Genomic DNA, 22606 nt, shown 5'->3' on the forward strand with positions numbered 1-22606 from the left:
ACAATAGGAGCAGATTTACTCACCCATAACCTCTGTACCTGAATCTCTGTACAAATCCAGATTTCAGTATCGCCACCTTTTTTCACTCAACAAACCTTTCGTTTCATTAATATCTGTAACCTCGTTCTGCAATGCTCTCCCGTAAGCTTAAATCAAGTAAAAGATATTCAGCCAACATCCTACCCACTTCTCTAAAATCTCAAATTGCCCAATTAAGAGAAAATCAAGAAAAAAAATTTAGTATATGGTAAAGTTCACATGACAACTGCTGAGAAGAGTTGGTCGAATATAAACTTGGTCATAAATTTGGCAAAAAGCTTTATTTCTCCCACTGACCATAAGTGAAAATTTCCTCTGTTACTATGATCATGCTACTACGATTTGTTTTTCCTTTGAAAGTGAAATCGAAGTCGCTCAGTCATGTCCGACTCTTTGTGACTGCATGGACTGTAGCCTACCAAGCTCCTCCATTCATGGGATTCTCCAAGCAAGAATACTGGAGTTGGTTGCCATTTCCTTCTCCAGGGGATCTTCCCAACCCAGGGATCGAACCCGGGTTTCCTGCATTGGAGGCAGATACTTTAACCTCTGAGCCACCAGAGAAGAGTCCTGACTTTAGGTAATTTACATAAACTTACTTATTAAATCCAATTTCATAAGGTTGTGATGAAGATTAAATTAGCTAAAGCATGGGAAAAAAGAGTGTCCCATAGAAAATTCTCCACAGATGGTACCTATGGTTATTGATATTATTATTACACCTGTTGGTCATAAAACATCTTCACACGTTTCTCAAGAATACGTATTTTTGTGAGTTATAACACACTGTATATTCCATTTGGGGGGTGGTGATCATGCCTGTTAAAAATTCACTTTTATTCTCTCCATCCTTCATGTAAAACGTACTCATTTTACAAGATTATAAAAGTAGAAAGACAGGGAAATTACCCATCTTGTGAATACACCTGTTAATATGGTAAAATTACTGTCGTGCTTTTTAAAAATAGACGTGCTATGTTCTAAGTTGCTTCAGTAACGTCTGACTTTCTGCGACCCTATGGACTAAAGCTCTCCAGGCTCCTCTGTCCATGGGCTTCTCCAGGCAAGAGTACTGGAGTGACTGCCATGCCTCTCTCCATTAAATTATACAGACGATCCTTTTAACTTAAAAACAATTGTTTATTACAACAAAAGCAGACACATAGATTGCAGTATGTTAGAAAATGTAATTTTAAAAACCTACTTTTCTATCCCCAAGAGATAAATATTGATAGCACTTTGTTGAATACTCTTCCAAATATTTTCTCATATGTAAAGCTCTAGGTTATATTCATTTTGATTTTCCAACCCCTAGTGATTTCTTCACTCGTTTTTTGGTGTAGAAGACAATACAATTCCACCTGTACATAGGTAAAAATTTGACAGCATCTCTAACCACCACCACTGGTCGCCTCCAAAGGGCTGGCCTCTTTACTACATTACTTCTAATCCTTACGGTAGTCCTGCAAAATATTTCCCAATATCCTTATTCTGTAGGGCTAGGCTTCAATCCATCTTTGACTCCTATATTTTCTCCCCTTGTAATAGTATAAAGTTAAAGGAGATTACATATTTTATATCTGAAAACAACTAAATAAACTCGGTTGATCGAAATCCTTATTAGGGGAGCAGAGAAAATAATATGGTTCTCATTTCACAAAATTTTACAAAGTTACATAGTAAAGATGTATAGGGTTGAGTCTTAAAAAGTTAAGTGTGTTGAAGGACATCACCATTTTAATGCAGAGATAACCCTCTGATGAGAAATATTTAGAGTTGGGATTTTACATAAAATAAAAAGACCCTCAAGCCCTCTGCAAGCAATCACTGGTGAGTTGTTCCTGAAGTTTATTTCAAAGAGAAAACTCATAATGTAACTCGAGAGTTTCAGAGCCTCAGTGTATAAACACAGTGTAACTTCCCCTGGGGTTTAAAAGCCCTGCTTATCAGGCTATTGGGAAAGATAAACTGGTCATCAATCCATTGACCTGGATGAGAATCCCAGTTTTGTCACTAAATTCCTCCATGACCTTGGGCAAGTGCCTCACCCTCTTCTGGGCTCAAGTGACTTCATCATGAAAACAGGGTATAAAAAAAATACCCATCTTCATTTCAGTTCAGTTGGTCAGTTGTGTCCAACTCTTTGTGATCCCACGGACTGCAGCACGCCAGGCCTCCCTGTCCATTACCAACTCACAGAGCTTGTTCAAACTCATGTCCATTGAGTCGGTGATGTCATCCAACCATCTCATCCTCTGTCGTCCCCTTCTCCTCCTGCCTTCAATCTTTCCCAGCATCAGGGTCTTTTCCAGTGAGTTGGCTCTTTGCATCAGGTGGCCAAAGTATTGGAGTTTCAGTTTCAGCATCAGTCCTTCCACTGAATATTCAGGACAGATTTCCTTTAGGATGTACTGGTTGGATCTCCTTGCAGTCCAAGGGACTCTCAAGAGTCTTCTCCAACACCACAGTTCCAAAGCATTAATTCTTTGGCGCTCAGCTTTCTTTATAGTCCAACTCTCACATTCATACATGACTACTGGAAAAGCCATAGCTTTGATTATACGGACCTTTGTTGGTAAAGTAATGTCTCTGCTTTTTAATATGCTGTTTGGTCATAGCATCTTTTAATTTCATGGCTGCAGGCCCCACCTGCTGTGATTTTGGAGGTCAAGAAAATACTCACACTATTGTTAGAAGGATGAAGGTATGAGTGACAAAGGGGATAGAAAATTTAATTTCCCATTCATATGTAAGATATCTAATAAAAGTAATGACAACTATAATAATAATAATGTATTACTATAGTGAGATATCTGGAGAAGGCAATGGCAACCCACTCTAGTACTCTTGCCTGAGAAATCCCATGGACAGAGGAGCCTGGCGGGCTACAGTCCATGGGGTTGCAAAGAGTCGGACACGACTGAGCAGTTTCCCATAGCCATATAGTGAAATATGGTTGAGTGAATATTATGTCAAGCATTAATCTATTTTATATGAATTAACTCATTTAATTCTCATACCAATTCTAGTAAGCATTATTATTACCACAATTTTTAAATTTATTTATTTATTTTTGGCTGTAGTGGGTCTTCCTTGCTGCTTGCATTGTGCAGGCTTCCTCTGGCTGTGGCAAGCAGGGTCTACCCTTCGTTCTGGTGCACGGGCTTCTGTAACAGAGCACAGACTCTAGGTGCGGGCTTCGGTGGCTGTGGTGCATGGGCATAGTTGCTCTAAGGCATGGAGAATCTTCCTGGACCAGGAATCAAACCCGTGTCCCCTGCATTGGTAGGTGCATTCTAATCCACTCTGCCATCAGGGACGTCCTATCACCTCAGTTTTACAGAGGAGTAAACTGAGGCAAAGAGAGGCTGAGAACTTGCCCATGGTCACGTGGCCAGCAGGCAAAGCTGGTTCTGAATCCAGGCTCCCTGACACTAGTCCATGCTTTTAATAACATGAAAAGGAGATTCCTAGCACTTTCTTTTTATTTATTTTGCCAAAGTATAGTTGATTTACAAAGTTGCATTAATTTCTGCTATAGCAGAATTTTTTATTTCCTCTTTTCCCACTTCCAACAGCCCCTGTGCCAGCCCCCCAGGAGCAAAAATAATACCAAAATATATCCTATTGCTTTGGAAACTTTTGGTGTTTCTAATTATATGATTTTCTTTATAAAACAAATAAAACAAGAAAATAATCTTGAAGCTATCCTGACAAATCTGTTGATTAAAACAAAATTGATATGTCTTTTCCAGTGATATTATATTTAGGCACACAGGTAATATTATAAAAAAATTTTTTTAAACGTTTACAACTCTTTCAAATACTAAATACTACTATTTTAAAGATGGTTTTCATTAAAATCTCTCCCCAGTGATCCTGAAAAATTACCCCCTGTTCTAAAAGGGATGACACTATCTTAAATTTTCAGTTCTGGGAAAATCCTAAAAAGAGGAAAAGTATGCAATAATGTTCTAAAATAGATAACAGTCACATTTCAAAGAACTCATTAATCTACTGAAAAGCGTCATCTACAGAGTCTTCCCTTTTAACTAGTGGTTCCTGTGTAGTTAAATATTATATGAGCTAGACACTGGTCTGTGGTTATCAGTGAATATATTCCTCCCCCACATTCTTATTCTCTCCCCAAGGCAACATAGCCAAATGATAATGCTCACCTGCAGACAAGCACCCTCAGAAAGTAAGCAGGTAAAAACAGAAAATGAACTACAAATGTAGGCCACACATGTGATTTCAAATTTTCTGGTGGTTACATTGAAGAAAATAAAAGTAACAAATGAAGTTAATTTTAAAATATATTGTATTTAACCCAACATATCAATATACTGCAATTTCAACATGTAATCAGTATAAAAGTTAATGAGGTATTTTGAAATTTCTTGTATTAAACCTCCAAAATCATGTGTGTATTTTAACTTTATAGCAAAGCAAAGTCGCTCAGTGATGTTCAACTCTTTGCGACCACATGGATTGTAGCCTCCCATGCTTCTCTGCCCATGGAATTTTCCAGGCAAGAGTACTGGAGTGGGTTGCCATTTCCTTCTCCAGGGATTTTAACCTCATAGCACGCTGCAATAAGAACTAGCCACCTTCTGAGGGTTGATTAGCCACATATGGCTAGTGGCTGCCATGTGGGACAGTAAAGTTCTACAGAGTCCTTTTAAGAGTGTAACAAGGATTAGAGATTCAACCAGTTTCTTACTAACAGTCAGCAAAGCACAGGCCAAGGAGAAAAGTTAAAACAGGTTGATAACTGTGCACTGTTTAAGACATACATGGTGTCTTAGTGTAACGGTCCTCTTCAACTAGAACTTAAAAAGCTCAGATTGTAAGTATGTGTGTGTTCATACACACAAACACACAATATTAGTATCTAAGTAGCAATCAGATAATAAAATCATGGCCAGTATGGACCCCCAGTGTGACTATACAAAGGGAAGTAATGGGAAAGAATGAAAGAATGCAGGAATTGTACTCTCGGGGGACATGCTGTTCCTAATGACTGTGATTAAAACTGTACCCCACATTAAAAAAAAACAGAAAGATACATGCACTCCGGTGTTCACAGAGGCACTATTCACAATAGCCACAGCACGGAAACAATCCAAACATCCACTGAGAGATGAATGGGTAAATATCCCAAAACAAAATCCTGGAATATTACTCAGTCATCAAAAAGAATGAAATTCTGCCCTTTGTAGCAACATGGATGGACCCAGAGATGATCACACTAAGATTATCATATGAATAAGTTTGACATGTGAAGTAAGTCAAAGACAAATATTGTATAATATTACTCACATGTGAAATTTCAAAAAAAAGGTACAAATGAACTTATTTAGAAAACAGACACACAGTCATAGAAAATAAACTTATGGTTACCAAACAATTTATATATATCCTATTGCTGCTGTAACAAATTACCACAAATTCAACGGCCCAGGAGCACAGATTTATTCTACTACTGCTCTAGAGCTCAGAAGTCCCAAACAGTCTTTAGGAGCTAACGTGAAGGTGTTGGGAGGGCTAGCTCCTTCTAGAAGCTCTATAGGAGCATCCATCCCATGCCTCGTCCAGCTTCTAGAGGCTGCCAACATTCTTAGCATTCCTTGGACCTGCACAGGAAACATGCTCCCATCTCTGCTTCTGTCATCACATCGCTATGCTCTCTCCACTTAATCCTCTTGCTTCCCTCTTGTGATTTCACCTGGTGATCTCACAGTGAGTCCATCTGGGTAATCCTGGATAACCTTTCCCATTTCAAGATCCTTAACTTAGTCACATCTGCAGAGTCCTTTTTACCATATTCGGGAACCTTCACAGGCTCTGGTGAAGCGGATGTTTTTGGAGGACCATTATTCAGCCTACCTGGATTACTGAGTGCTATAGGAGATTAGGAGACTGAAAGAGCAAAAGAGAACCAGAGAAGGCCTTTCATCAGGAGAGACACATGGAAAAGATCACTCTGGGGGCAAATGACTGGGGAGATGTCAGAGCGAGGGCACGGAGGCCAATGAAGACCCCGGAAGGAAAGAGTATAGGTGAACGAGAAGCCTAGAGCCAGTTAGGAATGGCAGGCGAGGAGGAGAAAGTAAGAGGATGAGAAGTATTAAGGAACAACACTCCAGAATCCCCAGAGGGAAGGCTGGAGGGAAGGCCAAAGTGAGAGAATTTTAATGCTTGTCTTGAAGTCGCTCAGTCGTGTCCGACTCTTTGCGACCCCGTGGACTGTAGCCCACCAGGCTCCTCCGTCCATGGGATTCTCCAGGCAAGAACACTGGACTGGGTTGCCGTTTCCTTCTCCAGGGGATCTTCCCGACCCAGGGATCGAACCCGGGTCTCCTGCATTGCAGGCAGACGCTTTAACCTCTGGGCCACCAGGGAAGACCTCTATGAATTTCAGTTGAGGATTTAGAATATTTGTATCACTTTCCTGTCTTATCTGTGTTGCCTTAAACTGATTCCACTAACAGACCAAGATATGAAGGCATTTCCCACAATACGAAGTGTTTAAAGAAAGCATCATGGAAGAAGTTTTTCATCAGATGTTCAAAGATGTGGATCCACATACTGTACAAGAAGGCAGGAGAGTCAGTCTGAACCCCAGAGGGGTTTTGGTCATTGCAGCTTAAGGCCAAGGCACATTCATCAGGACGTAAGAGCTTTTAAAAAGGTGTAGTATGGAGTGTCAAAGCCAGAAAATAAACCTAGTGGAATCATCTGAATAGTGGAGAGTGAGTAAGCCTGTGTGTGGGCTTTGATATATCACAAAGCGGGGTTCAAAATCTGTCTGTACCACAATATTACCTTTGCGGAACCTACTTAACCCTCTGAACACTATTTCCTTCATCTTTAAAAGGAGAGGAAATAATGTATATTATCCTATTTCATGTCCAACACAGTTTAGGTAATCAATGTGTCTGTGCTTAGGCGCTCGGTCATATCTAACTCTTTGCGACCCCATGGACCATACCCCGCCAAGCTCCTCTGTGCATGGGATTCTTCAGGCAAGAATATTGAAGTGGGTTGCCATGTGCTCCTCTGGGGGATCTTCCCAACCCCAGGATGGAAACCAGGTCTCCCACATTGCAGGTGGGTTCTTTACTATCTTTACTTCTCACCAGGGAAGCCCAAGAATATTGGTGTGGGTAACCTATCCCTTCTCCAGGGCATCTTCTCAACCCAGGAATCTAACCAGAGTCTCCTGCATTGAAGACAGATTCTTTACCAGCTGAGCTACCAGGGAAGCCCCTAGGTAATCAACAAAAGTAATTATTCTTTATTAACTGATAGCCCTGTTTGAAACAATCATCAGAGAAACACATTGTTTCTCACTAATAAATCTAGGAAGGCTCTCCTAAACAGTAAAAACAAAACAAAAAGCAACCAAACAAAAAACTCACACAGGAAGAAATTTCAGATCTGGAAAGAAAGCACACCAGTAAATCCTCATGAAATAACTATGGATAATCTAATGACATGGATTTAAAGCTTTGGGATAAATGCCAGCTGAACTGAATTTTTCGGTTTCTATCCCAGCTTTAAATGATCCATCAGGCTTCACTAGTGTTTTAAGGAACACAGTAAAACTCACCCCAAGTTAACCAGCATCAATATATTAGAGAAAAATTAAACATACAAGTACCCTTAATTTGTGGACAAGGTATGTCCCTGAGGAAAAATATATATATCCTGCAAAGTAGACTTCAGGGAGCAGAACTTACTTCCTCGGGTTTCCCTGGTGGCTCAGTAGTAAAGAGCCTGCCTACCAATGCAGGAGACACGGGTTCAATCCCTGATCCAGGAAGACCTCACATGCCACGGAGCAACTAAGCCTGTGAACCGCATCTTATTGGGCCCGTGCCCGAGAGCCCAGGACCACGACTATTGAGGCCACACGCCGTAAATACTGAGGTCCCCATGTCCTCGGGCCTGTACCCACAGCGAGAGAAGCCACCGCAACCAGAAGCCCGGACGCTGCAACTAGAGAGGAGCCCTCACTCTCCACAGCTAGAGAAAAGCTTCTGCAGCCACAGAGACCCCTCGCAGACAAAAACAAGCAAATAAAGAAAATTATAAGAGACACAGGTATACAGAACAGGCTCTTGGACTCTGTGGGAGAAGCGAGGGTGGGATGTTTCGAGAGAACAGCATCGAAACATGTATATCATCAAGGGTGAAACAGATCACCAGCCCCGGCTGGATGCATGAGACAAGTGCTCTGGGCTGGTGCACTGGGAAGACCCAGAGGGATGGGATGGGGAGGGAGGCGGGAGGGGGGATCGGGATGGGGAACACATGTAAATCCATGGCTGATTCATGGCAATGGATGACAAAAACCACTACAATACTGTAAAGTAATTAGCCTCCAACTAATAAAAATAAATGAAAAAAAAAAGAAAATTATAAAAAGAAACTTATTTGCCCAATGAAATTTCAGAAACTTATTTCTCTGGAAATACGCAGTAACATTTTTGGGGGAAGCAGCCATAGGATTAGGATAGATGGTATTTGTTTCTCTCGCATGGGTGAATGAAACAGATTGCTTCACATTAAATTTTGGGTCTTGCCAGGGTCACATTTTGACTGAAGTGGCAAAGCAATCTCCACCTTCTGGTCATGAAAAAAAAAATCCCACCTTGTCTCTGACAAACTGGAGGATGGTCTACCTAAAGTATATTTATTCACATTACCTTCCTGGGGCAAGACATTTCATTTACAATGAAGACAGCAGTTCCCCTTCTTCAATAAATGTTATAGCTAAATGGGACAACTTCATGAGCTGATGAACAGACACACTATTAATCTGACACACAAGGACAAAAAAGACTGGGGAGGGGATAACGGAGCTTAAATATTAGAAATTATTAAACTCAGCATTCTGTTGATGAAGCCTATAGTAGGGTGTGGTGTATGCTTTTTTAGGACTGGATTCAAATTCATAGCTGTGTTTTTAAAAATAAGGTAATAGCTATTGAAAGAAAGAAAACAACTCAAGATACAGCCTGCCAAAGGAACAGAATTTGCCCCATCAGCCTTCTATTTGCAAACTCTATAATTACTAAAGAACAGTGAATTAAATGCTCGCCTTCACTAACCACAAACAGTATTTTTTCACGATATCCTCTGTACCCCACTTTACCTTATTAAACACTCAGTGCAGTTTCGCACAAAGTCGAGTCACTCAGTAAGGACGATCAATCACAGTTAATGGTCACTATGAAAACCAGCCTGTGACTCTTACAAGACAATTTCGCAATTAGGAGCAAGCGTGGGATGCAGCCTGCTGACGAAGAGTCTTCTGGCGAGTGAGAAGGGAGTGATGGGGAGTAAGCAGAGGGATCGCTCACGACAACAAAGTGTGCCTGGGAAGCGTGGGGGGGAGGTGGCGCCGAGTAGGACAGGCAAGCAGAGGACTTCCCAGGGCTCTTCCAAGTTTCTGAAGAGGAACCCAAGGGCCACGGTGACTCTACTGGGTGCCAGGGAGTTTTCCTGTAGCTGCCACTCACCCGATCCCCACCAAGCTTGTTCTGGACCATTTCACAGTGGTACTTGGGCAAACTCAGCCCCTGTGTTTGCCCAGCATAAATTCGGGGTCCGAAAAGAAGGTAAGCTCAGCAGATCTCAAATAGGGACTCAGAGACTGTTCTGCACCCTCCCCCGCCCCCCAAACCGCACCCTCACTGCCGTGGGGAGCAGCTTCTGATGGCCACTCTCTTTGTCCTCTTGGGGGTTCAGACAGGCCACTGCACTTAGCCTTTTCCAAGACTCAGCGCCCACTGGTCATGGAGCATGGAGATGCAGCGCCAACCAAGAGACCATTTCTGGGGATTTTTTTTTATACCACATGTCTCATTCAAGACTAAATAGTGCAGAGGCCAAAAAAGCAAGTCAAGCTTCCACGAAGAAAATTGATGGGAGGAGAAAGAGCACATGAAGAAGCTGGCAGACGAGTGACAAAGACGAGCAGGCGGGTCCCGCGGCCCCGGCTCTCACCGCCTCTATGTCACTCACACGCACAGGCTCACTCTCAGTTCCCTATGGTTTCCCTCTCAATGTGAAGCGGGGGTGGGGAGGGCGAGGCAGGGCAGGAACAAGTGCACATCGACTTTGCACAAAAGTCACCCTGCACGCCGCAGACAGAGAAGCCCAGGGAGGTGAAGGCCCCCTGCCAGGCTGCGTGATGCCCATGACTCTGCCCCTGCTCAAGGGCAGGGCCAGGAGATGCCCTGTCACGGGCAGAGTTATGGGCTGTGGACTATGCTCCTGGTCAAGGTGGGGTCCTGCCTGAGGCCTAAGCAGCCGACTGACAAAGGTGAATTGACCAGGAAGGAAAAAGTTCAGAAAAGTCACTGGTGTAAAGTGGCCTGATGACCTGCTCCTTAGCTGAACCAGGGAGGGTAACGGTGAGGACCTCCGGCCTCTCGTCCCAACAGTGGTAAGAGCCTATGGTTCGTGATCCTTGATGATGATGTGACCTGGCAAAATACTGTGCCTTCAAGTGTTCACGGCAGCATTATTTACAATAACCGAAAAGTGAAAACAACCCAAATGTCCACCAGCGGATGAAGGGATACATACAATGTTGTGCATGCATACAGTGAAATCCTACTTAGAAATAAAAAGGAATCAAAGACTGGTATAGGCTACAACACGGAGGGACCTTGAAAACATCATGGTAAGTAAAAAAAAGAAAGCACAAAAGGTCAAATGTTATATGATTCCATTTATATGAAGTGTCCAGAAGAGGCAAGTCTATGAAACAGAAAGTAGATTAGTGGTTGTTTAGCCCTGGGGGGAGGGGAACAGGATGGGGAATGATGGCTAATGGTCAGGTTGTCACTGCTGTTTATCACTAAGTCGCGTCAGACTCTTTTGCGACCCCGTGGACTGTAGCCCCCTGGGCTCCTCTGTCCATGGGATTTTCCAGGCAAGAATACTGGGGTGGGCAGCCATTTCTTCTTCCAGGGGATCTTCCTGACCCAGGGACTGAACCCGGGTCTCCTGTGTCTCCTACAGATTCTTTACCACTGATGTTAACATCTATTAATGAATCAAGTTTTTTAATAGCTTTTTATATTGGGAAAAATGTCTTCATGCTTTGCTACATGAAGATCTACAAACATCACACTAGAGCAGATGTTTGTCTGTCACCTAAGATCTTTCCAGTTTGGATAACGTGTCTGTGTGATTTTCCCATTAACCTTCATTTGGATCTCCAAGAAGCCCACACTGAAGCCACTGTGGGTTGAAACGAATGTGTGTGTCTCCTCTTGAGAAGTGTAAGCTCCACAAAGACAAGAACTATATTGCAATCATCTGTGTGTCTTCCCTATCCAGCACAGGGCCCACACATAGCTATAATCCAGTAATTATATATAATCCACTGCTGTTCATGAATAATGTGCATACTGCTTAAAAAATAATTTGAAAAAAACTTAAAAAATAAGCTCTTTTAATCTACAAATTGTGGAATCTTCACTGACTAAACCAAATAAAGAAAAACCTTCAATTTTATTTTTTAGCACTTCACTTTTAGAAACGATAAATCTGAATTTCAGAAACTGGTGAAACTTCATTCAAAAGGAAACCTTCCAGGAAGTCCTGGAGTCAGCAACACTCTACTAGCCACACTCAAATCTTCTCCATCTGTCACATGCATGAATATCTTCAGATGTCAATATAAAAACTTGAACAAACAAATGGCTGGTGAACACTGGGTTCATATTGACCACAAGGCACTGCAATTTTTTAAAAATTCACTTAACCTATTTTACAAGGACACTTCACTGAAACAATTGACTGTTACCACTATAACTGTATTTAGTAAATTAGGAAAGGATCCCCTCTCTAGTCTTTGTAAACACAAAATCTAAAGCGATCTTTTCAAACAGAAAACAAGATCATGTCACTTCTCTTTTGAAAACACACACCATTCAGGGTGAAAGTCAAGATTCGCCTCATCCACCATTCTAACGCAGCGTTTCCTTGGGGCTCCTTCTCTGGAACTCACCATCCCCGTTCCCTACACTCCAGCAAGGCCAGGCATGTTCTGTGACCTTTGTACTGGTCATTCCCTCCTCGCCTGGAAGGCTGCTCCTCAATCTCCCAGAGGCTTGCTTCTCACTTTACTGACATCTCAGCTCAAACTTTACCTTTTCAGTGGGATCTTAACTGATCCTCAGATCCCAAAATGCACCAACATGCTTGCCCAAAGGAACTCCTTATCCCCTCCCCTTTCTCCACAGCACTTTTCACCATCTGACACACCATGCAGTTTACTTATTTAACTATTTATTTTCGATCCTTCCTCCTCTGGACTAGAACCCCACGAGGGCAGGAATTACGTGTCCTAACACATGAAACAATTCATAAAAAAATTTCAACAACCAAAGTTTTCTGGTATTCAAGAGAGATTTCTGGTTAACCTCCTGGTCTATAATTAAATATTATTATCAAAATTTTCAAACAGATCGCCCGCTTGCGAAATAGCATACCATTTTTAGTGGTTCTCATCCCTTACAGACCTAGGATGCCTAAGAACATGAATCACTCCTATGTCATGCAAATGGGGCTAACAACATCAGTAACTTGTCAAAGTCATATTACACAATCCGTGGCTCAACCATAACAAACTCTGAAGTACATGTTCCCGTATCAGGGTCTTCTTAAAGAGGGCCACTATCTTGGCTAGGCCTCTGATTTCTTTAGACGGAGAACACAAAGTTCTTTCAGGGCAGTGATTTGTAATCAAACCTGTACATTTTCAAGTGATTTTAAATAAATAGGTTCAAGCAAACGAATAGTTACCAAAAAAAAAAAAAAAAAGAATTTGTTACTATTCTTAGTTTGTTTTACCTTTTTGTTTTTCCTTTTCCTAAACTGAAATATCCATGAGCAGTTCATTATTTTAATTCAAAGAGAACTCAGTTTCAGGTACTTCTTTAAAAAAAAAAAAAGTGGGATTGTCACCTATTCTACCATCTGATTTTATATTTCAGTGGTGTTTCTCAAAGTTATATTTTAACTTGTCCAATTTAGTAGGTATTTATTAAACCTTATGAACAGCTGTACATAGGAGTCAAATATTTAGAAAGACGGCGACAGGGAAGGAGGAAAAAGTACTAATCCTCTTGGTATTTGGGCATAGGTCACCTCACTTTTTTTTTTTTTTCATTTACTCCTTTAAACAGCCTTGAAGGTAATTCCTATGCTCATTTTAGAGTTTAAAAACCCCTAAGGATCCAAGAGGGTAAGTGACTTGCTTCAGGTCCCCACAAACTACAAAGCAGCAGAGTTGGGGTTCAAGTCTACATCTGTGTAGTTTGAAAAAATCTTTCCATGACAACAAATTGTCTCTACTAACACCGAATATTGTTTTTCTCTTTTTAATGATAAAGATAAGGGCAAATTCCATCAAAATAAAGCAAAAATGAAAATAACTAAAAAAAATTGCTGGTCCAAGAAAAGTTTTTCTGGAAAAGCAATTAAATAAACAGCAAGCAAATACATTAAATTTCCTGTGACACTAATACGTTGATCTACTAAGACTTCTTCCTAATAGAAATATATAGCGCTACCTCCTTTTTTCCTAGGTGGGGAGGGGGGGCACATATAATTTAGAGCTACTCTCAAAGCACACCTTGATCAACAAAATAATACAGGAAAAAATTTTTTGCAAAATTTCATAGATCATTCAGACACGATATATGTCATGGTCTGTGCTAGCAAGAAGACATGTTTGTAATATACTGAAAAGAATTAGTGAAATGCCTTATATAACAAAAATGGTTGACAATGAAGCAAAGAGAATTTCTCCCATATTCATTCATGGGAAAGAGTGGTCATTGACATAGCTTAGGGCTCAGAAGGAAACCAGTGAAAAAGTCCCCGAATGTATTCCTGCAGTTAACAGCAGCAGCACCACTGCTGGAAGTGGCCACACAAAGCTAAGTTCATGTTGTTTTAAATAAATGCTGGGATGGTAGCTGTAAGGATGAAAGTCTTAAGAGGGACAGCTCTTTAACTTCACGTGGAAGAGTATAAACCAAATCAATCTTTACAAAGTGATAAGGCATCTTCTCCTTTTCAAAGAGAGAGAGGCTGTAAGTTTAAAGAGGTAACATATAATGTCAAATCCTCTACGTATGGTTCACCCTCAGTCTCCTCAAGCCCCGGGGCACACATCACTAGCTGATTAAGGCATCCTTTCTGTGTCCTTTTGATATAGTCTTAACGCACTATAACTAGCTGCCAACCATAAACCTTAGGCAATCTGGTGTAGTGGAAGAACAGGCTTTGCACCCAGGGAGATGTTGGTTTGAACCCCACCTCTGCCACTGACCACGTGATTTCAGGCATATTACCTATCCATTTTGTGTCTGGGTTTTTCTTCTGGAAAATGGGAACAATATCTGCTGCCAAGGTTGTTTTAAAGATTAAATGAGATAAATATGCCAAGTGTTTTTTAAAATATTAGCACCTTTATCTCCTTTTCCTTCTCCACTTACTCCATGTTAAACAATTTAGCTTCACTCAATACCCCAATAACTCTCTGTAAAGGCTTAACCAATACATTTCTATCGCCAAAGACAGGTAAGACAAATTGATCAACCTGGGGCCTACTTCCATTTGATGCTCCAAATGTATTATGTGTTTTTTTCTCATCCAGAAATCAGAAGACAGGCTCAGTAGTGTGGATTTTATTTATTTATCCCAATTCACAACATTTGGTTCACAAGGACAATAGAAAGCAGAATTGTGTGTGTGTGTGTGTGTGTGTGTGTATGCACGCACGTTGTGTATAAGAGGAAAAAAAGAGTGTGTGTTTAAAGTCAAGAGGACACAGACCCTAAAATTGTGACTCGTCCTAGATGATTTTAAAGATGCCCATTCTCTCCAAGAGCTATGGGATACTGGCTGTCCCCTTCCTACTCCCAGTTACATGTAGTAAAGTTGGCCAAATCACATATAACTTACCAAAGGAAAAATAAAAGTAGGATCTACTGAATACCTCTAAGAGAGAAAATGTTTTAAAATTTTCTATAAATAGGCACGTGTTTATCAGTTACTATTAATAAGTTAAAAAAAAAACCCCACAGATTCCTCTCCCCTCTCCCAACAAGAGACTTTAAATGAGAAAATACACAGCATGCCTGCGGAACTCGAGTGTATATAAAAAAGTTCATCTTCGCACCATAAGCATAAACATTTTGCAAGTCAGGTTAAAAAATAAGTTAAAATTCAGATTAAAATGAAAAGTCACAGTGGAAGAAGCTTTCTTTTTAAGTTTAATCGGTTTTCATAAATAAGATGTGTAGCACTTAAAAATATCTGCCAAAATTTTCCATTGTAAGAATGCTATACACATTTAATAAACATAATTATATTTTTCAGATAAGGCTCGCTGTTGTGGCTGCTGGAACACGTTATGAATTGGGCACACAAGGTGAGATCAGCAGTTAAACTAGTTCTAAATGTATGGACTGGTCCACTGACAAACATGGATTAAACACCTACCGTGTGCCAGATACTTGGGTAAGATACCTGAGATGAAAGAAGAGAGGTGGATGGTTCCTCTCTGACCTCCAGGAACTCCCTTAATTAAAAGACATCACCAGACAACAGGGTAAATACCATGACAGCGACAGCAGAAAAGGTAAGAAAACACAGATGGGGGATGCGTAACACAGCAGGGAGGGATGGGGGCTGAAGGACAGGCAGGTGGGTCATGTTAGCGACGAGGCCATTCAAGGAACATTAAGGAATCGTTCAGTGCTCGAAAGAATAAGTCCTAAACAAGGTTTCCAAAACACCTCAAGTGTCTCTGCTACATTGGTAGAATGTTAAAAAAAACCCAACAAAAAAAGCCCTCTAGGGAATGTTAAGGCTTGTACAGCCTTTATCAACACCTCATTTAAACTCAAAGACTGTGGTTAGGACTGACCGTCAGCCCCAGGGTGGAGAGCGAGCACGGGGTGGGTGAAGAGAGGGCACATGGGGTGGGAGTGAGGGGATACAGAACGGGGTGACCCTCTGGAAACTAACAGAGAATACTGCCCCAAAGGACCGCAGTGGGAGAAACCACATGCATGTCGTGAACTAGTGATACCGGGCGCCCCGAGGACGCGTGTACTGTGTGCGGAACCAGAGATGGAACCGAATAAAAGTCAAAGAGAAACAGTTGATTCGCACAAAGCACAAAGGCTTGCAGTATTCACACAGGTCCCTAAAGCAGCAGAAGTCAGAAAGAAAGCCACACTCCTTGGTGCGGGGATTTCACAAAGAATAAATCTCTCAAGTTGAATCTTACAAAAGAGACATTTTCCTGAGTTCCTGAAAACATCCCTCTTTGACACTTGAAGATGCTCTCAGAAAAGGTAAGTAGAGGCTCAGAGCAGGCAGGCAGCAAGGAGGACATTAGTAGGTTGAGGACTTTACTCATCTCCTTCTTTGAGAAGATATGTCTCTCTTTCAATAAGAAGTTTATTCACATTCTAGCCAGCTGCAAAACACGGTTGAGAGCCAAGTTCCCATTGCCAAAGTTCACTCTTCAAACCAGCAGCCTGAGGTCTGATAACCAGTTAAAATGCTCAACACAGTCACTGTCTTTTGATGGAAAACAGAGGCTTCATTGTTTATAGAGATACATTTTCAAGTTTAACTCTTCTAGAATTATGAAATTCAAAACAAGAGCTATTAGGGTCAATCAGTATCAGAGTGAGGGGAAATTTTTTGTGTAGTGTGGTTTGGGTTACTTTCTTCTTTTTGCCTGCCCCAAAGAATAATTGGATTACTCTGATAATAAATCGTAAAATAGTAACTATGAATACTCAACAAACTGAAAAGCTGCTTCTAAGTAAAATTCTAACATATAGGATCATCACATTTTAGAATATATTATATCCTTTAACATAAAGACCTCTGATCCAAGACTTTAGGTTTTCTAAAAACCAACAGCAAAAACTCCCAAATGAAAACAACAACAACAAAACCCATTGACACACCAGCTATTATAGGATTGTTCTTGTTGTTCAGTTATTAAATCGTGTCAAACTCTTTATGACCCCATGGACCTTAGTCTACCAGGCTCCCCTGTCCATGGGATTTCCATGCAAGAAGACTAGAGTGGGTTGCCATTCCCTGCTCCAGGGGATCTCTCTGACCCAGGGATTGAACGCATGTCTTATGCATTGGCAGGCGGATTCTTTTAACACTGAACTACCAGGGAAGATTATTACAGAATTAAAGAACATTTATGAAAGTGGCAGTAAGAAAATATTCTCCATTTGTATTAAAGATATATTATTTAGTATTAAATATATATTTGTGGAGACTCAATGTTACCATCTGTTCATTCAATAAACACATGTAAAGTGTTCATCACAAGCACTAGGTTAGGGAGACACTCTGGGAATACAAAAATAAATGCAACGCAGGGTGAATCTTCAGCTCTCGATAATCTTGGGGAAAACATGAAATATAAACAGATGTAGGAAAAAAGTGTGATAAGTGGCCTACGGTATAAGGACACAGATATGGGAAATGACCATATTCAGACCGGATCAAGAAAGGCGGGGATGGGCTTTCCTTAGACAGAGATGCATTATGGGAAACGCATCTGCTACTGAGCAGACGAACCTTATCCTGAGGGTAATCAGGAGCCAGTGATGGTGTTTGATATGAGAACAACTAACACCATGGCCAAAGGTGTTCTTTAGAAAGGCTTTTCTCTGATCAAGACAAGAAGGGGGAGAGACTAGGTGGGAAAAAGTTCAGGAAGCTAGTCTATCCATCCAAATGAGATCTTATTAAGGCCAAAATTAAGATGTGACAATGGTAACCAAAGGAGAAAACAGAAGCTAGGTCTTAATCATTTTGTTCCTTATTCCTGGCTTTACAGTAAGAAAAATTCCATTTCATTATGTGATATAGGACAAAAGAAATTAGGTGGACTCTTCAGTTGAAATGATGTGTTATACTGCCAAGGTGATATCTACAGAATAAAGTAGAAAAACTATATGATCATTAATAGATGAAGGGGAAAAAAGTTGTTTGACAAAATTTAAATCCATTTATGGAGAAGGAGATGGCAACCCACTCCAGTATTCTTGCCTGGAGAATCCCATGGACAGAGGCGTCTGGCAGGCTACAGTCTATGGGGTCGCAAGAGTCGGACACAACTTAGTGACTAAACCAACCTACCAACCAATGAAAAGAACTCTTAGCAAACTGGGAATAAAATAAAACTTCTTCATCCTGATGAAGCGTCTATGAAAAATTTACAGCTTAAACTACATTTAGTGGTAAAAAGACTGCAAGCGTATTCCCTAAGGTTAGGACCTCTCGCTACACTCATTTCTAGTCAGCATTGAACTGGAGGTTCTGGCCACTGCAATAAGCTGATTCTAAAACTAATGGAGAAAAATAAAGGAACTAGAATAGCCAAAACAATTTGAAAAAAGGAAATAACTAAAGTTGAAGGACTTACACTACCTGATTTCGGGACAACATACAGTTACAGTAATCTGAAGTGTGGTATCAGCATTTAAATGTAAAGATCAGTGAAACAGAATACAGTCAGAAGTAGACCCACACATACATAGTCAATTCATTTTTTATAAAGGTTCAATAGGTAAAGAAAAGTCTTTTCAACAAACAGTGCTGGAACAAAAGGTATCCACATATTAAAAAAAATTAAACCTTCACTTAATACCATAAATCAAATTAACTCAAGTGTATCATGGACCTAAGTGTAAAAGCTAGAAAACATATAACTTTTAAAAGAAAAGATAGGAGAAAAAAAAAAATGTAGTGATCTTGGGGCTAAGGAAATGACAGTTGAAACCACAATGAGATTTCACGACAGATTTATCACACTGGTAAAAATTTAAGAGACTCACACTACTAAGTATTGATGATATGGAACAAGTGTAACTCTTCTACGGCTAGTGAGATTGTAAAATGGTGATAATACTTTGGAAAACAGTTTGGCAGTTTAAGTTAAACATAGCCCTACCATGTGATCCAGCCATTCCACTCGTAAAGTGCCCACGTGACACTGGAGGTCCACATAATGACTTGTATACACACGTTCACAGCACCTTTATAAGTAGTAGCCTAAAGAAGAAACAATTTAAATGTCTACCAACTAGGCTTCCTTAGTGGCTCAGATGGTAAAGAATCTGCCTGCAATGCGGGAGACCCAATTTGACCCCTGGGTCGGGAAGATCCCCTGGAGAAGGAAATGGCTACCCACTTCACTATCGTTGCCTGGAGAATTCCATGGTCGGAGGAGCCTAGCGGGCTACAGTCCATAGGTCCGCAAAAAGCTGGAAAGGACTGAATGACTAACACACACACACACACAACTGGGTCAATGGAAAAACAACTTGTGGTATATCCGTGCAATGAAATACTACTCAACAGCTACAAAAAATCTTGATAGACATAACAACATGAATGAATCTCAAAATAATGATGCCAAGTGAAAGAACCCAGAGTCTTTACTCAAAAAAGTAATAATAAACACTACATGATTCTATTTATATAAAACTATAGAACAGAAACCTAGTGACAAAAGCAGATCAGTGGTTGCTTAGAGTTAGTAGAACCATGAGAGAGACCAAAGGGAGAATCACAAAGGGGCAGGACAGGGACTTCTTTGGTGATCCGGTGGCTAAGACTGTGCTCCCAATGCAGGGGACCCGAGTTTGATCCCTGGTCAGGGAACTAGATCCTATGTGCTGCAACTAAGATCCAGCACAGCCAAATAAATAAATACAAACAAAACAAAACAAAACAAGGGGGCATGATAAAATCTAGGGCTGGCAGTGATGGAAATGTTCAGTCTCTGAACGGTTTCTTAGGTGTGTGCATATGTCAGAACTAAAACTGTACATTTTAAATATGTGTAGCTTAATGTATGTCAATTATATCTCAATAAAACTGCAAAAAAAAATTTTTTTTTTTTTAAAAGAAGGTGGTAGAGGGAGAAGCCAGTCCATGAATCCCCAGAGAGGTAGTTAAGGCCCAAATTAGGATGGTGACAATGCTAGTTATAAAGGAGAAAATGGAAACCAGACCTTCCCCCATTCTTATGTTGACTTGTTTCTATTGTTCATTACAAAGACTTTCAGTTCATAATGCAGTTTAGGGTAAAAGATCATGGGTATTTTTAGTTGAAAAGACGCCTCATTTTGCCAAGATAATTTCTACAAAAAAGACGTCAGCACTTGAGGAGATCAGGGTGCGGTGACCCGAGAGAAGCAGAGGATTGCTGCAATTCTGCCCAGATCTCTACTACTGGCTGAAGCTCTCACCGTCCACCACCCCCCACCTCCCCCACCCTCCACTGCCAGGAGTGTTGGCTGTGGTTGTTCACAGCTGAGTCCCTCCCCAGACACTGTCCACTGTCCTTGGCTAAAGGGAGCCACGCTGCCCAAGAGGCCACCCCTCCCGACAGCCATCCCAGCTCCTGAATTCCTTATAGGATCATTATGTGCTGATTCCCAAAGTAATACCCGATAAACTACCTGCACGCAAATCTCTACCCTGTTTCCCAGGGAGCCACACCTCAGACAGCTCCCCAGAGTGGCATGAAAGAACAGCTGACATATGGGCGAGTGTGAAAAAACTTTTTCGAGTTGGTCAGAGAAAAGGAAAAGCATCCCAGAAAGCACCCTCTTTAACAGAGAATATGAACGACCCTTATTATCATTGACAGATGATAAAAACCCAACGCACAAAACAGGACACACATGTAGGACAGTGACAATGTTCTTCCACAATCAGACAAGCCTAGAATCATGATGAGGGCAACAACACTTTGCAGATGGTCGGACCATACACTGAGTCAGCAGAGATGTGGGGCAGGAAGAGTCCTGGGGAGAAGGCGGCTATCAGGAACTTAGCTGAACAGCAGAAGGCTTCCCAGGTGGTGCTAGGGGTAAAGAACCCTCCTGCCATCGCAGGAGGGAAAGGAGTGACCAGTTTGATCCCTGGGTTGGGAAGATCCCCTCGAGGAGGAAATAGCAACCCATTCCAGTATTCTTGCCTGGAGAATCCCAAGGACAGAGGAGCCTGGCGGGCTACAGTCCATGAGGTTGCAGAGAGTCAGACACAACAGAGCAACTGAGCCCGTGCACACACACACACAGAATACCAGAGACAATAAGCCAGGAAGCGGGGAGGGAGAGAAGCCCGTGGCCTCCAAGAAGAACCCCCAGTTAATACTAATGGCAATGAAGAGTTAAAGTAAAAGTGCTGAATCCAAGTTTCTGCTGTCTGTCTTGAGGGGAAGGGGTGGTCAGAAAGAGGATGTCAAAATAGGGGAATAGGAAGCGCTCTGCTTGTGTTGTTTCCTGGGGCTGGGGGTGAGCGGCACTTCCTGAGGGCTCTGCCAGGAAGTCATCCTTTCTGCCTGAGAAACTGGGAAGCGGATCAGTGGTCCACCCACGTCACGGCGCAGTCAGGGACGCTGAGAGGCAGCCGGCCCAGCAAACAGCGCTCACTGCCCGGGCAGGCGGAGAGCGGCCTGGGGGCAGGTGGAGGAGCTGGGGTACTTTGTTGTGGCTCATCCAGCAAGCACCTGGGCTCCTGCCTGCTCCACAACTACGGCTGTTCCAGGACTCTTTCATGAGTATCTCGGGATGCTGGTAACACTAGTCCTCAAACGCTTTTCAGACGGGCTATTCCTTCCACGCACTCCTAAAGGCAACCAGAGTCCTCAGCTGCTTGTATGTTTGTGAGAAGAGACACACCTGTTTCCCCAGCAGACCTCACACACCCACTGCTGCTCCTATAACTCCACTCCCTGGCTTTAAACCCCAGCTCTGCCACTTCTGGACTTCCCTGGTGGCTGAGACGGTAAAGCATCCGCCTACAATACGGGAGACCCGGGTTCAGTCAATCCCTGGGTCAGGAAGATCTCCTGGAGAAGGAGATGGCAACCCACTCCAGTATTCTTCCCTGGAAAATCCCAGGGACAGAGAAACCTGGTAAGCTACAGTTCATGGGGTCGCATAGAGTCGGACACGACTGAGCAACCTCACTTTCTGCCGCTTCCTACTTGGCAGTCTTGGCACATCACTTAAGTTTCTGAGACTCAGTTTCCTCAACTGTAAAATGGGAATAATAGCACCTTCCTGGAAAGAGCTGGGAGACCCAAGGTGGCGTGTGCCCCCAACACATCACTGACTATTATAAAATGAGAAAAAAGCTTATTACAACTCACCCCTTCCTTTATGCATGTGTGTGCTCAGTCATGTCCGACTCTGTGCCCCATGGACTGTAGCCCATCAGGCCCCTACGTCCATGGGATTTCCCAGGTAAGAATACTGGAGTGGGTTGCCACTTTCTTCTCCAGGGGATCTTCCCGACCCAGGGATTGAACCTGCCTCTCCTGCGTCTCTCGCACTAAGCAGAGTCTTTTCCACTGGTGCCACCTAGGAAGCTCCAAATTAGCTGAGCTCAATTCACGTCTAATATGTAAACCAACATCCACTGCCAGAGGGTTACAGATCTTCACCTATATTACATGAACTTC

General features: G+C 41.9%; 1 protein-coding gene across 2 annotated transcripts in view; it reads right to left on the reverse strand.

Moving 5' to 3' along the window:
• Positions 1-22606, reverse strand: part of SRGAP1 (SLIT-ROBO Rho GTPase activating protein 1) — a 295272-nt gene that overhangs the window by 170306 nt on the left and 102360 nt on the right. The window lies entirely within an intron of this gene.

This window comes from Muntiacus reevesi, chromosome 4 (assembly GCF_963930625.1).
Source record: "Muntiacus reevesi chromosome 4, mMunRee1.1, whole genome shotgun sequence".
Taxonomy (NCBI): domain Eukaryota; kingdom Metazoa; phylum Chordata; class Mammalia; order Artiodactyla; family Cervidae; genus Muntiacus; species Muntiacus reevesi.